At 42.2% G+C, this 14,879-nt stretch overlaps 1 protein-coding gene and 1 long non-coding RNA gene across 3 annotated transcripts in view; both read right to left on the bottom strand.

Moving 5' to 3' along the window:
* The window catches only part of LOC109417772 (probable nuclear hormone receptor HR3), a 617,254-nt gene that overhangs the window by 416,572 nt on the left and 185,803 nt on the right, over positions 1–14,879 (bottom strand). The window lies entirely within an intron of this gene.
* LOC109622464 (uncharacterized) lies at positions 4,693–5,642 on the bottom strand. Its single transcript, XR_002202063.3, has 3 exons — positions 5,460–5,642; positions 5,285–5,386; positions 4,693–5,226 (listed from the first exon to the last, which is right to left on the bottom strand). It is a non-coding gene; the product is annotated as an uncharacterized LOC109622464 (long non-coding RNA).

The following is a 14,879-nucleotide window of genomic DNA, read 5'->3' as shown; positions in this document are numbered from 1 at the left end:
ACGCCACCTGCGCCTTGTAGCTTTCCGTTTGATCGTCAATTAGTTAAAGCAACGTTAAAGTCTTTCATTAAGGCCTCAAGCACCCATGGTGAAATATCAAACATCCGTTTCGATCGAGTCAGTGGCGTAGCCACGGGGGGGTTTTAGGGTTAAATCCCCTCTCCAGATCCAACATTTGTGGAACAAATTTTCAGTATAAAGCGCTTTGCGAAAAAAAAATTTTCGGCTGCGCCGCTATTTTCAAACATTACTGTTTACAAAATGTACATAAGTGTCAAATAAAAAAGGGGTCATTGACCGTTGAAAACCCCTCCCAGAGACAATTTCTGGCTACGCCACTGGATCGAGTGGTTTTTCTTTTTGAAAAAAAATTGACCCTGTGTACTGGGATCTTGTGCTGAGAGCCCTAATAAGCCTAGGCTGTAATAAGTCGGAAAAGTGCCGCAAGAGCACGCAAAAGCTTGGCTCGAGTATGAGGTCCTCCCCGGAGAGTTTAACCCTTTAGCGCGCGCTGTTGTAAAAAGTACAACACTACCAAAAAACCTCGCTCTTCGTATACAGCGCGAGCGCGGTGCAGTTTCGGTTGCTTGATGGCGCGCGTCCTGGAAGGTTAATAAACAAAGCTGATGGAAGGAGGCGAACAAACGTGGTAAATTAACAAAATTATTCGGGCTGTATACCATCAGGGTACCAGATTCCGCTCATCTAAGGCCAGTTTTGCAGAAAAACATCTTCTGTTAAATGACTGGTAAGCCAATTTGTAATGTTTTTGCATTTTAAGTTAGTTTAATCTAAGTACAATCAGTTACAAAACAAGACTTATGTAGAACTTATCATAAAAGTATAATATTATTAGAATTTGTGTGAGACCAAAGTCGTCCTAATTCCGCTCACGGACAAATGTATGCCATCTTTTAAATAGACTTTTGCGGAAAAGTGAATTATTTTTGCAACACTATGTTTTTACAATTATTTTTTCCTGTTCAGCGAGAGTGTATAATAGTGATTAAATACACTGTGTACTAAAATCGACAGTTTTTACGATTTTCACGTATTTTTTTGCGTGAGCGGTTATTGGAACACATAAAATTTTCTACAGCTTTTTTGGGTCCAATAGCCGCTCAAAAAATCTACTGTTTTGTTTTTAAAATTTATGTTACTTGGTAAATATTGCATAAAATAGCTTTGCTCTCATATAATTTATATTGTCCAAGAATATCAGCGATGAAAAGGGGGTATTTATGCGTTAAAACTTGATTTTTGCAACAGTGAGCGGCTATTGGGTCATGAGCGGCTACTGGTACACTGACGGTATACTTATTTCAAATAAAATTTAAATATACGTATAAACTCTTGTCATTTGTTTGCCAATACTTTTGAAGGTACAAAGAAATCAGCAATGTTTTATTATTGTGTGTTATATCCACAATCTGTGAAGCAAATAACAGAAAGAGAAGAATGGATGAGTGACGAGATTTATATGTACGCTAGACTTTGGTCAAATCCACCCCGCTCGCGCCTTCTGAATAGTCTACGAAATGTATGGACGGTTCCAAGTAACATTACATTACGCCGGGATCGGGTCAGGTGCCGATCGGGCCTGGACATTGACTTTTCTCCAACGATATAATGGGGTGCTTCTCAACTTATGCCATAGCACCTAGAGAAAAAAAAGCACAATGCTATCATTATAAATAATCGACATCCCAAATGCGGCCTGTGCTTTGTGGATTTATCACTTTTCACAAGAACTAAGTAACTTGTAAAATGTATTCTATTAAGTAATGAAATTAGCTGTGGTATGCAAGCATCAGGTTTTTTCTTCTACTGAACAGAACCTCGCGACCGTCACTTCAGTACGCGGCGAGGGTCAATGTTTAGGAAACTTCGATGAGTTTTTCTATTGTTACAGTGCGTAACGCGAAGATTCAACTGACGTTCGCAAACCTACGAGCTCCCGAGCAACGTAATAAATGATTTGACGAGCCTATTGCGATTGGGTGACGACTCTGGATTACAAAACACTGTCATAGTTATTTGAAAATGACTGCCAACGGTGACCAATGCCAAGCCTGCCCTACATCAGATGCGGTTTAACGCTCGAAAACGGTACTGATCAATCTTGGCCCGTGACCTATCTTACCCATGACCCATATTTCCCCGGAAGAGCCTGTTATATTTTTTGGATGGAAAAAGTCTACGCAAGACGGTTTTCGCAAAACTAAGAGAAAATGTGACTTTTGTAATCTATTTACACGTTTTGTATATGCAACTATTTGCCATTTGATCCATTGGAAAAACTTACAGAATAATTAGAACCACTCCTCGTACCCAATTAGCTAACCAGCACAGCATGAGTGGTAATGCTCTTCGGCAATTCGGCTGAGCCATCTGCGCGAAGCATTTTTCGTCCACAGGTGCTGGCGCATGGATGAATTATTGGAAGGTCTAATTCATTGTAGCTTCTCAAACTTCACAATTTGGCCTCAAAGGAGCTATTTTTGAGTAATTTTTAGACGATTTTATTGCAGAACAATCAAGTATGCTGAAACGTTATTGATGAGTTTTAAACATGTTTAGATAACGTACATATAATCTTACAACAGCTGAGCAAATAGTCATTAAATATGTAAGGTTGCAATGAGAAGGGTGGGTCAAGATAAGTCATTGGCCAATATTGTAAGTATCCTAAGTAATATTAAAATAAGTATGTTTCCTTGACCTCATTTAAAATGTATACTGGCAGGTTATCGTTTTTAATAAAATTACAAATTACAAATTACCGTGCGGTACCCATATTCTGAACGGTTAAGGGAATCTCACAACAAACACTAAAATAAATGGAAGTTCTTGTTGCTAGAGATAATGCTTTACATTACCATCAAGTGTGTTTGTTGTCTAGCTAAATGTATAAAATAAATTAAATCTCATAATAACTTCCAGTCTCTGATCTAGACATATTTTTGTTGGAGGACGACGTGATCCTAATTATGGACACCATAAGATGCCGTGGTCCTAATTCTGAACACATAGTGTTACTTACTAAGTACAAACACATTCTCTACGTTCGCAGTTCAGTCAAAAACGACATGTTTTGTAACGATTGGATAATAGAGGGGCTTAATAAAATTGGCACCTCAACTCTCGATGCAATATATGCTTCATAAAAGGAAAATCTATTTTGCGTTAGTCAACTGTTCAGAATATGGAGCTGTCTATAATATGGTGCTCGCACGGTACAAAAAAAATACATTGAAGCAGCATAACATAGAGAACACCTTCATATCAAGTTTTGGTCGGTGAGGTCGGTTGTACTCGTCGAGTCAAGTACGAGACACTGAAGACGGCCTTACAGTTGAGGTCGAAGCAGTGAAAGCCAATGTTCATACAAAATGTTCTCAGAAATTCCCAAATATGTATCTTGGATTGTTCTAAGTATTTGAAAAAATATTCTCAATCATTTTATAGAAGCCAGGAGCTTCGCGGAATATGTTTAAATAGGGAATCGCGCCACTTGGGCGGTGGTTTCTATATTCGTCTGTTTTCCACTATAACTCAGTCAAATTTGAACAAATTGACACAACTTTTGGAATGTGGTGAGATAGGTATAGTATCTACCCGTGTACAACATTTCAAGTCAATTGATTCAAAATTGACTGAGTTATAGTGGAAAACAGACGAATATAGAAGCCACCGCCCAAGTGGCGTGATACCCTAATTCCTGAAAATCACTAGATTCTCAGAAACTCCCATTCATCTGGGATTATTCTAAGCATTATTATTTTTTCTCAACCATTTATTAAAGTCAGTAGCTTCACGGAATATGTTTATATAATTCCTGAAAATCCCTGGAGAACGTAACACCAGAAAGAATATGCTCTTCAAATTAAAAAAATGGGAAGTGATTCTGTTACTTTTGTAAAAAAAATAGCGCTATTCAAGGACAAACGTCTTAAAATCCCGGTTCAACAGTGCATCAAAACTTCAGACGCACAAATCTCAAGAAGCAAGCTTCAAACAACAATGCATTTTATTATTCTGTTCTTGCTCACTTGTAATAAGCTTAAAATAAGAAGCTCAGGTGCGCTGGATTTGTTTACGAGGAGATTTGTGCCCTCAAAATCGTGAGTAGGTGACAAAGTCGGCAATTGTGGCGGCCATATTGGGATTCTAACAAGTCTGTCCTTAAAAAATAAAAAAAAACGAATAAACAATTAAGCATGAAGGGCAATATAGCCACAGCTGTATAGGTGTGGGTATTCAGCATAACCATGCTGAGGGTGACGGGTTCGATTCCCGGTCGTTCCAGGAACTTTTTGTAATGAAAATTCCCTTCAATTCCTTGGGCATTAGATATCTCCATGCTTGTCACACGATATACGCATGAAAAATGGTATTGGCGAAGGAATCTCTCAGTTAGTAACTGTGGAAGTGCTCAACAGTTGAGAAGCAGGCTGTGTCCCAGTGGGGACGTAAGCCCATGAAGAAGAATTCAACCTTAATCTTAGTCAAAATAATAGCAATAAACAAATGGTATAAAACAGCATTTAACTGCGTGATGATCTCACAAATACTTGCCAACCTAGGGTCTTGTACCATTTGGGCACTTGCCGCTATAACTAAGTCAATTTCAAACCGATTGATTTGAAGTTTTGTATAGAGTTAGGCACGTACAGTATCTAACTCTGTACAAAATTTCCAACCATAACTTGATACGGTCGTCGTCCCGCAGCCGTACTCGGGCGCTGAGAGCAAACTTTTGCTATAGCAAGTTTTCGGTTCGACCGACGTTTCTAGCGGAGATGCCATCAGCATTTCTTCTTTGATAATCTACTATCTAGTCAGTTCCGAAAACTCCGTCGGTTGCGGTGAATCGACCATGGAGGGTGCAGGCACGTTAAACTCGAAAAAACTACACCTACCTAACATGCATCGAGACCTTGCTGCATGCGGGCCCCTGGAATCGACGTTTCGCCAAACCCCATTGGTCGTCCTCCAGCAAACCGTACGAACACCGACCATCCCCCGGTGTAACGCTTGCCGTTCACGTTCAATTTTCTCGCTCTATGGATATATAGACATGATCCGGTGAATGCGCTCCAAGAAATCATGATCTGGATCGTCGTCGCTTGCAACAAATCCACCGCAAATGTGCTTCATCCAGATTTCAATCACCATCCAAGATCCAGTGCGGTAATTTTCCAGCGACGGGGGCGCGATTTTTTGCTAGCCGATAAAACTGATTGTTACTTGGTTTCATAAAAATGTACGATGAATATCTTACATTTTCAATCGAAAATCGTGATCCGGTTGTCCATCGGGATGACAAAGTTCCCGTCGAGGCTACAGCACAGCAGCACGCAACTTGCCGGTAAACAAAGCCGAGCTAGAAAAAAAAACAGAAACAAAAACATACCTACCATCAATTTTTACACCTTAAATATACAGCAAATACTTACCTTACAGGCGGATTTATTTGTAGTACACAATAAACTACTAAAATTTTATACATACAAACGGAATTTGTATATAAAAATCTCGATAAAAATTTTAATTATTCTTCAACACTAGGTACCCGCAACAAGCGTGCGATTCTTGAAAAGAAAATAAATGACGTTTCTCTCGCGTGCGCGTCGGGGGATGGACGTCGCGGCGAAAAGTACACGGAAAATTCAAATTATCTAATATTTGGGTCGATTTTACTCAAAATTGAGTAAATTAACTCGTTATTGCATCCTCCCGCTCAGAAATTTCAACTATAAATCTAGTAGGTACCAAAACCAAAATGTCTAGTAGATATTTAAGCAGATATCGAGTACTCGAGTACAGTCAGCCAAATTACCTTAAGATTTCCATAAGGCCCAACTTATGAAAAGGCCATTAAATAATTCATAATGATTCGGATGAATTTCATAAGGTCACTTAATGACGTAAAATCGTCTCACAGCTTGGCTTTTATTCATGTTTAGCAACATGATATCAGCGGCGTCATGGTCGCAATTTTTTCCGCAGTCAAGTTCGCAGATTGTGAACAATCCTCGGTACTCACTTTACGTAATTTATGTTTAGTCCCTTACTGTCAGAGCTGTCACCAACTTAATTTTTAGTTGTTCAAAGCGTTTTACAAATGTACAAGAAAGTTGTTATTCAGCTTTGGCAAAAATGACTGAAAATAAATAAAATGCAAAAATGTTGAACCATTCACGAGAGTAATTATTTGCACTCATGTTGAGATCACCTATTATGAAATAAGAATTACATATAAAATTACCTAAATCCGGATTAGAACTCGAGACCTGTCGATTGCCAGCCGCATGCCTTCCCATCTGCGCCATCCTAGAGATGGTGAGATGCAGCACCCAAAGCAAAACATAATCTTCCCATGCCTCAATAATGATCACTCCTGAACTTGTGTTCAGCAGTGGTGAATTAGCACAGCACGTGCTAATCAACTGAATAACGCCTTATACTTCAACAGCTGTTCAGCCCAAAACACGTGTTTTCCATTCTGATTTCGCTGTCAGTATTTTTATCGTACGGTGAGAAAACTTGTATCGAATGGGTCGATTTTACTCAAAATTGAGTAAATTAACTCGTTATTGCATCCTCCCGCTCAGAAATTTCAACTAGAAATCTAGTAGGTACCAAAACCATAATGTCTATAGACATGATTTCCATAAGGCCCAACTTATGAAAAGGCCTTTAAATAATTCATAATGATTCGGATGAATTTCATAAGGTCACTTAATGACGTAAAATCGTCTCATGGATCGAATCCAGTCTGCATCATTTTAAGATTTTTTTGTTCTTTTCATAAGTCTATCTTATGAGATTTGTCATAGCAAGCACGATCAGTTTTCATAAGGTATTCTTATGGCATCCATAATAATTAGTTATATCAAATTTTCATAAGGTATTTCGATGAATTTCGCTAGTTTTTTTCGCTGAGTGTACCAGTCTCATGTCGTTTTCGTTTTTGCGGTGGTGCTACACCGGTGCAGCACTTTTGCACCGAAAATGTTCGTTTTTGATTTTCGTGCTGCACCGGTGTAGCACTTTTTCTGCACCACTGATAATAGTGCAGCCGTGCAGCACTCAGAAAATCGAGAGTGTAGCAGGTGTGGCAGGTGTACACCGCGGTCACCAATCAGCGTTTGCAAAGTTGTCAATATTTTGGTTTTTATACACGCACACCACTGCAACTACATACCAAAACCGTTCGTTTTTCAGAGAAAAGTGTAGCACGAAACGATGTAGTATCACAGACGAATTTATCTTCGTCGGTGGTATAGTATCACTCGGAAAAAAATCTATACCGCAGACAGACGTTCTAGCTCGAACAAATTTATTCAAATTTTCTATGTAAATTTTCACTAGCGACACCTAGGCAACCGATTGCCACAGTGCAGTCGCGAGCAGTTGACAGTTTGAGAAACCACGTGCTTCCCAAGGAATTGGCATCCATATCCCACCAATGCAATGTTTTCGTAGTCAGCATAACAGCGGCTCAAGCGTAGGGCTCAAGCTGACAACCTATCTTTCAACACAGCAGCATAATTTTTATGCGGGGTAAGAAAACAAGAAGACCGTAACAGTCCCCTGGTGCTTCCAGCCGCTTACTTACCACCCAATTCACCACCCACCGAAAAATAAAATCAAAACAAACACTGTCAAAATCATTCCTACATTTGCGTCACATTCACAAAGATTTTCCAATGCGAGTGAAGTTCATCCAAATGCAGTTTTATTGAAGCAAATCTATGTAACATAAAAGTGATAATGTATAAAATATTTTACAAGCGTCCTGCGCTAATTTGTGCAAAAGATTTTAGACATTAAATAAAAGTCATTTACTCTGCACAAATAATGTGGTAACATTATTAGCGTGCAACACGTGCGGTATTTTCCCGCCATCCGGCTGGTAGCCGACCGTGGTGACAGTTGTTGGTCGCAACACACATGTGAGGCAGCGATTGAATATGAACGCCACTAACGCCATCTGTTCGCTGATTGCCACTTGGCAATTTGTGGCGGCCATGTTTTTTACACAAGCTGCTGAGTCAAACTTGAACGTCTGTCTGCGTCTATACTAAATACCCGCATAGAAAAATACAGTTTGCCATAAACTCCAAACAATAGATTGCATCTAAGTGTTACTGTAAGTTTATCACAAACAGTTATTTTTGTGTTGTACAATATGTAACTCAAAACTGAGCACGATAAATAACAGTGTGTGCATATTACATCATATATTGACAATATATTATAGTATGAAAGCATTGTTGAACAACATGGAGATGAGCATTTGTTTGAAATTGTGGCAATATATGATGACCTTCTGCCAAATGGTCGATTTTTATATTTGCACAACACACGAATACTTGTACATTTTACAATACATTACATCTGTTTAACAATTTGACAAACTGTTGCATCGCGTAATGGTAGTTGTGAGTAAAATAAGTTTTGTGTGTTTTCATTTCTGCGAAACGGTGAGTCGATAAGGAGAGCGTCCAATATAGCTCTGGTCCTCACAAGTTCCTACCTCATGCTTCCACGGGTCAAGCGATGACAAAGACCGCCAGCTAAGAGTTGTGTGCTTAGCTGGTAGTGCAGCCTGGGCACTGTTGTCCTTCTGACTTCAGCTAGATTGAGGAGGTACGACCCGAGCGCCTGTTCACCAAGGAGGTGCGGCTCAAACAGCGTCTGTTCTGGCATCCAGCGGCTGAATAAGAAACGCTGCACCACGCCCAGCTAGATCCAAGGTGGTAGCCCCATCAGCGTGGTCGTCCCAGTGTTGGTTGGGACGTTAAACAGAACTGGCACGATGGCCCTCCGGCGAGACAGGAGTGTTGGCGTAGGCCCAATAAGCCACCCGTAAAAATCCCCATTGCGAATAACATAGGAGAAAATACGACTCGATACAATCGGCAAAGACCCACGCGACGAAATAAGGACTACGATTGGAAACTTGGAACATGGAATTGCAAGTCACTAGGTTTCGCAGGATGTGACAGGATAATCTACGACGAACTACATCCCCGCAACTTCGACATCGTGGCGTTGCAGGAACTTTGTTGGACTGGACAGAAAGTGTGGATAAGCGGGCATCGAGCGGCTACCTTCTACCAAAGCTGTGGCACCACCAATGAACTGGGAACAGGTTTTATAGTGTTGGGCAAGATGCGACAACGTGTGATCGGGTGGCAGCCGATCAACGCAAGGATGTGCATGTTGAGAGTTAAGGGCCGTTTCTTCAACTACAGCATCATTAACGTCCACTGCCCACACGAAGGGAGACCCGATGACGAGAAAGAAGCGTTCTACGCACAGTTAGAGCAAACATACGATGGTTGCTCGCCGCGTGACGTGAAAATCGTTGTCGGCGACATGAACGCGCAGGTAGGAAGGGAGGAAATGTACAGACCGGTAATCGGGCGAAACAGCCTGCACGCCGTATCGAATGATAACGGCCAGCGATGCGTAAACTTTGCAGCCTCCCGTGGTATGGTAGTCCGAAGCACCTTCTTCCCCCGCAAAGATATCCACAAAGCCACCTGGAGATCACCCGACCACCAAACAGAAAACCAAATCGACCACGTTCTAATCGACGGTAAATTCTTCTCAGATATAACCAACGTCCGCACATACCGCAGTGCGAATATAGATTCGGATCACTACTTAGTAGCTGTATGCATGCGCTCAAAACTTTCGACAGTTATCACCACGCGTCGAAGTCGAACGCCGCGGCTCAACATCGAGCAACTTCGTAACGTAGAAGTGGCTCAAGACTACGCGCAGCAGTTAGCAGTGGCCCTACCAACGGAAGAGCAGCTTGGCGCAGCTACACTTGAAGATGGCTGGAGGGACATCCGATCCGCCATAGGTAGTACCTCGGCTACAGCACTAGGCTTCGCGACTCCGAATCACAGAAACGACTGGTACGACGGCGAATGTGAACAGTTGAAAAACGAGAAGAATGCAGCATGGGCGAGAATGCTGCAACACCGTACGAGAGCGAATGAGGCACGTTACAAACAGGCGCGGAACAGGCAGAACTCAGTCTTCCGGATGAAGAAGCGCCAGCAGGAAGAACGAGATCGCGAAGCGATGGAAGAGCTGTACCGCGCTAAGGACACACGAAAGTTCTACGAGAAGCTGAACCGCTCGCGCAGAGGCTTTGTGCCACAAGCCGACATGTGCCGAGATAATCACGGGAATATTCTCACGAGCGAGCGTGAGGTGGTCGAGAGGTGGCGGCAGCATTACGATGAGCACCTCAATGGCGACGTTGCAAGTACCGAAGGTGGCGTGGTAACAGATCTAGGAGTATGTGCACAGGACGAAAGACTTCCGGCCCCTGACCTTCAAGAGATTGAGGAGGAGGTTGGCCGGTTGAAAAACAACAAAGCCGCTGGAGCAGATCAACTACCAAGCGAGCTTCTAAAATACGGTGGAGAAGCACTGGTGAGAGCACTACACTGGGTCATTACCAAGGGGCTAGTCGCTTGGAACATTGTGCCAAGAGGTGCCAAGCACACCGTCTTATACGCTGTGTGGCACACCGAGGCACTCTGAGGCACAATTTTGACACTTGAGTTTGGGTGAAAAAACTAGGCAACCATGTGCATTTGACCTGCAAAATGAAAACAAACAGTTGGTTGTCTTGGCAGTTGCCAAGCAAAATCTGAATCATCAAGCAGTGGCACTTCGGGGCACCCTGAGGCACAATTCAACACCTGGTGGCACACTGAAAATTTTTGGCGCAAGTAAAGATGTGCTCAGCGACTCCCCCTTGGTCATTACCAAGATTTGGGAGGAGGAAGTATTACCGGAGGAATGGATGGAAGGTATCGTGTGTCCCATCTACAAAAAGGGCGACAAGTTGGATTGCGGGAACTACCGCGCGATCACACTACTGAGCGCTGCCTACAAGATACTCTCTCAAATTTTATGCCGCCGTCTATCACCGATTGCAAGAGAGTTCGTGGGGCAATATCAGGCTGGATTTATGGGTGAACGCGCTACAACGGACCAGATGTTCGCAATCCGCCAGGTGTTGCAGAAATGCCGCGAATACAACGTGCCCACACATCACTTGTTCATCGATTTCAAATCGGCGTATGATACAATCGATCGAGAACAGCTATGGCAGATTATGCACGAATACGGATTCCCGGATAAACTGATACGGTTGATCAAGGCGACGATGGATCGAGTGATGTGCGTAGTTCGAGTATCAGGGACACTCTCGAGTCCCTTCGAATCTCGCAGAGGGTTACGGCAAGGTGATGGTCTTTCGTGCTTGCTGTTCAACATTGCTTTGGAGGGTGTAATAAGAAGAGCGGGGATAAACACGAGTGGGACGATTTTCACGAAGTCCGTTCAGCTGCTTGGTTTCGCCGATGATATTGATATTATTGCTCGTAAATTTGAGACGATGGCGGAAACGTACATCCGACTAAAGAGTGAAGCCAGGCGAATCGGATTAGTCATTAATGTGTCGAAGACAAAGTACATGATGGCAAAGGGCTCCAAGGAGGAATCACCGCGCCTGCCACCCCGAATTCATATCGACGGTGATGAAATCGAGGCGGTTGAAGAATTCGTGTACTTGGGCTCACTGGTGACCGACGACAACGACACCAGCAGAGAAATTCAGAGGCGCATTGTGGCAGGAAATCGTGCCTACTTTGGACTCCGCAGAACTCTACGATCGAATAAAGTTCGCCGTAACACGAAGTTAACCATCTACAAAACGTTGATTAGACCGGTCGTCCTCTATGGGCACGAAACATGGACCCTACGTGCAGAGGACCAACGCGCCCTTGGAGTTTTCGAACGGAAGGTGTTGCGTACCATCTACGGCGGAGTGCAGATGGAAGACGGGACTTGGAGAAGGCGAATGAACCACGAGCTGCATCAGCTGCTGAGAGAACCAACCATCGTCCATACCGCGAAAATCGGGAGGCTACGGTGGGCGGGTCACGTCATCAGGATGTCGGATAGCAACCCGACTAAAATGGTTCTCGAGAGTCATCCGACCGGTACAAGAAGACGTGGTGCGCAGCGAGCTAGGTGGGTCGACCAAGTGGAGGACGATCTGCGGACCCTACGCAGAGTGCGGAACTGGAGGCAAACAGCCATGGACCGAGTGGAATGGAGGCGGCTACTATGTACAGCAGAGGCCACCCCGGCCTTAGCCTGACCGGTAAGGTAAGTAAGTGTTTTCATTTCTCATCACAACTCCGCAGTCATGTTTTGTTTATTTAGTTCCGGCGTTCCGGCTCCAAAAGTAGAACTGAAAAGTGCCGGTATTTCCTGCTGCATCTTGGATAGCACCCGAATCCCCAGCGATCTGGATAGGTGAGGCAACGAAAGACGATGGATGATGCAACCGCATTATGAAAAAGCATCAAATTCCACAACGCCACCACGGAAGCAACACAAGGGAAATCTGACAACGATCCGGCGGTTCAAAATGATTTCCTACGCGGACGGACGTGTAGACTGATCAATAATAGATCAGAACCTTGACCAGAACAAATAGAACCTTGGAGCAGATCATGAAGGTAAATAGATTTTTTTCTTGTTTTAACGGTTTCAAATCTTTGAACTTTGTTTCGTTTTGTTTTAGGTGTCGAAGGAAATCGAATCAGGAGGCCGGGGAGTGGCACATGAGGCACGTTTGAGCGGGATGTTGCAAATCCAGTACTACAAAGAACTTGTGAATGTGCGAAGTTCAGATGGACACGTACAATCCCGCTGAATATCGGACGTGAACCAAGGTCATGCTGCTTCTGCGATAGTTTGAGGACAGTTTCTTCGATATGCGTGGGAAATGCCGTCGGTCATTGAGTTTGACAGCACCGCTGCCTGATAACTTACTCCAGGTCGTCATCAACATTCTATGCCATCTATTGTGGTCCCACGCCACCTGTTGAATATCAAATTTTGTGCTTTTTCAAGTGAAAACGTGTCTTCCAAATGTACCCAATATTGCTCTGATGTTTTAGTCAATATATGCAAAACTCATTAAGATTATTTGTTACTTTTTTGATGCAATTTGCTTTTTTCTAGTAGCTGCTTCCGCAAAAAAAAGTATTTTTTATGTAGTGTCAAATTCTACGATTGAAATTGTTTTCGGAAGTAGCTACTAGAAAATAGTAAATTGCCTGAATTGAAAATTTATGTCATAATACTACACTCAAATTAATCGACTGATAGATTCTATGTGCGCTAACCCCATAGATTGCTGGCGAGAGAGAGAATCACCCGTTTATGTGCAAGTAATAAAATCTATAAGTAAAACATATGATTTGTAATATTACTAGAATATATTCCAAGTGTAACAGCATAATGCGCTAACTTGCGCACATAAAATTTAAGAGTAAGCATTACGACAAGAAACCGTGATGGCGCGCACAGGAGACAAATGTTTTGCTCGAAAGTGTGCTGTTGAATTCAATTGTCCGGCCGAAATAATGGATATTTTCAAAGGTAAGTACATAATTCTTTCTTTATAACATGTATAGTGCTTACACTCAGTTAATTCCTGTTGCAGCATCGGAATCGATCGCATCACTAGCGATAAAAGTGACGAACTTTCACAGCCGAAACAGTCCAACTTCGTCATGCCAGCATCAGCATCCAGTGGTTCTACCAAGTGCTGAAGGAGGAGTCCACGACGGGATCAGCCTATTCGTCTATACAATAGCTTAAATATCTGTTCTGTTGGTTTGTTCATGAAATAAAATTATCTCGATCGACAAATTTTCCAATTTTTTATTTATTTACATTTTGGAGCCAATCCCACGTGGAAACGGATTTATAATTCGTTCCAATGTAACCCATACGATGAACGATTAAAAATCAAAAGCGATGCACATAAGTTCTATCATGATTGAATCGACAATGATTCAATAGTGCTGCACATAGTTTTCAAGTGTAAAAGCAACTGGTCATAATCTAAGTGCAGAACTTTTAAATTCAATATATTATTTATTCTGAGTGTAGATTCAAACAATAAGGTATACTGTTTATTGAACTTTATTTCACTATTAATGAACTGTCTGCCTCACCGTCGAAAATTTTCCCCAAATAAACGGTTTGACAATTTCTAAACAGTTTGACATGCAGTAAACCTTGCTGAAAATGGATAGTGTGTCAACACTATGGCTTACAGTATTGCAAAAATTTTGTTCGAGAAAATGAGCATTCTCTTATTGTAACATAACTTAACCGCCTATTCCCCATATTGTAATTTTCTCAAAAACCATCTATCAAACTGTTGAAACCGTTTACGGTACTGTTGGTTTACTGTTCCTTTGGATGTTATACGAAGCTGTTGAGATACTGTAGTAAATGGTTCTGAACAGTATGGTAAGCAGTACCAGTACAGTTCGTGATTATGCGGGTAGTATAAACCCCACACTAAATCAATTTCGCCTGGTTGACCCCAGGCTTCGTTTAAATGCAGGCTATACCCCCTAAGTATAACTTTGATATACACATATGCTAGTATATCTTCGCTTTATCGAAGCCAGTTTAACTGAGGTTTGTAAAATTTGACTAGAATTTGTTTTGTTTTGCAATTTAAAAAATATCAAAGTGTATACCGTCTTACCCCTCTGGTTCGACACGTTTTAATACGACACTTTTTAATTCGTACCCCGCTTATACGACACATGTCGAAATATTGTCGGGCCGCCACCAAACCGGACTTCGCACAATCAAGTCGCGACGCGACCCAACTCGCGACGTTTTTGAATCATGTTAAAAGTAGTGCGCATCCTTCCCGTTGTTGTCAGCAACACAGCGCACTAGATGCGAAACAGATGCGACACTTGTGGTCCAAGGAAATGGCAATTTTTGATTGA

Source organism: Aedes albopictus, chromosome 2, assembly GCF_035046485.1.
Source record: "Aedes albopictus strain Foshan chromosome 2, AalbF5, whole genome shotgun sequence".
Classification (NCBI taxonomy): Eukaryota; Metazoa; Arthropoda; class Insecta; order Diptera; family Culicidae; genus Aedes; species Aedes albopictus.
Note: the sequence above shows the minus strand (reverse complement) of the source record. Positions and strands in the feature narration are given on the sequence as shown.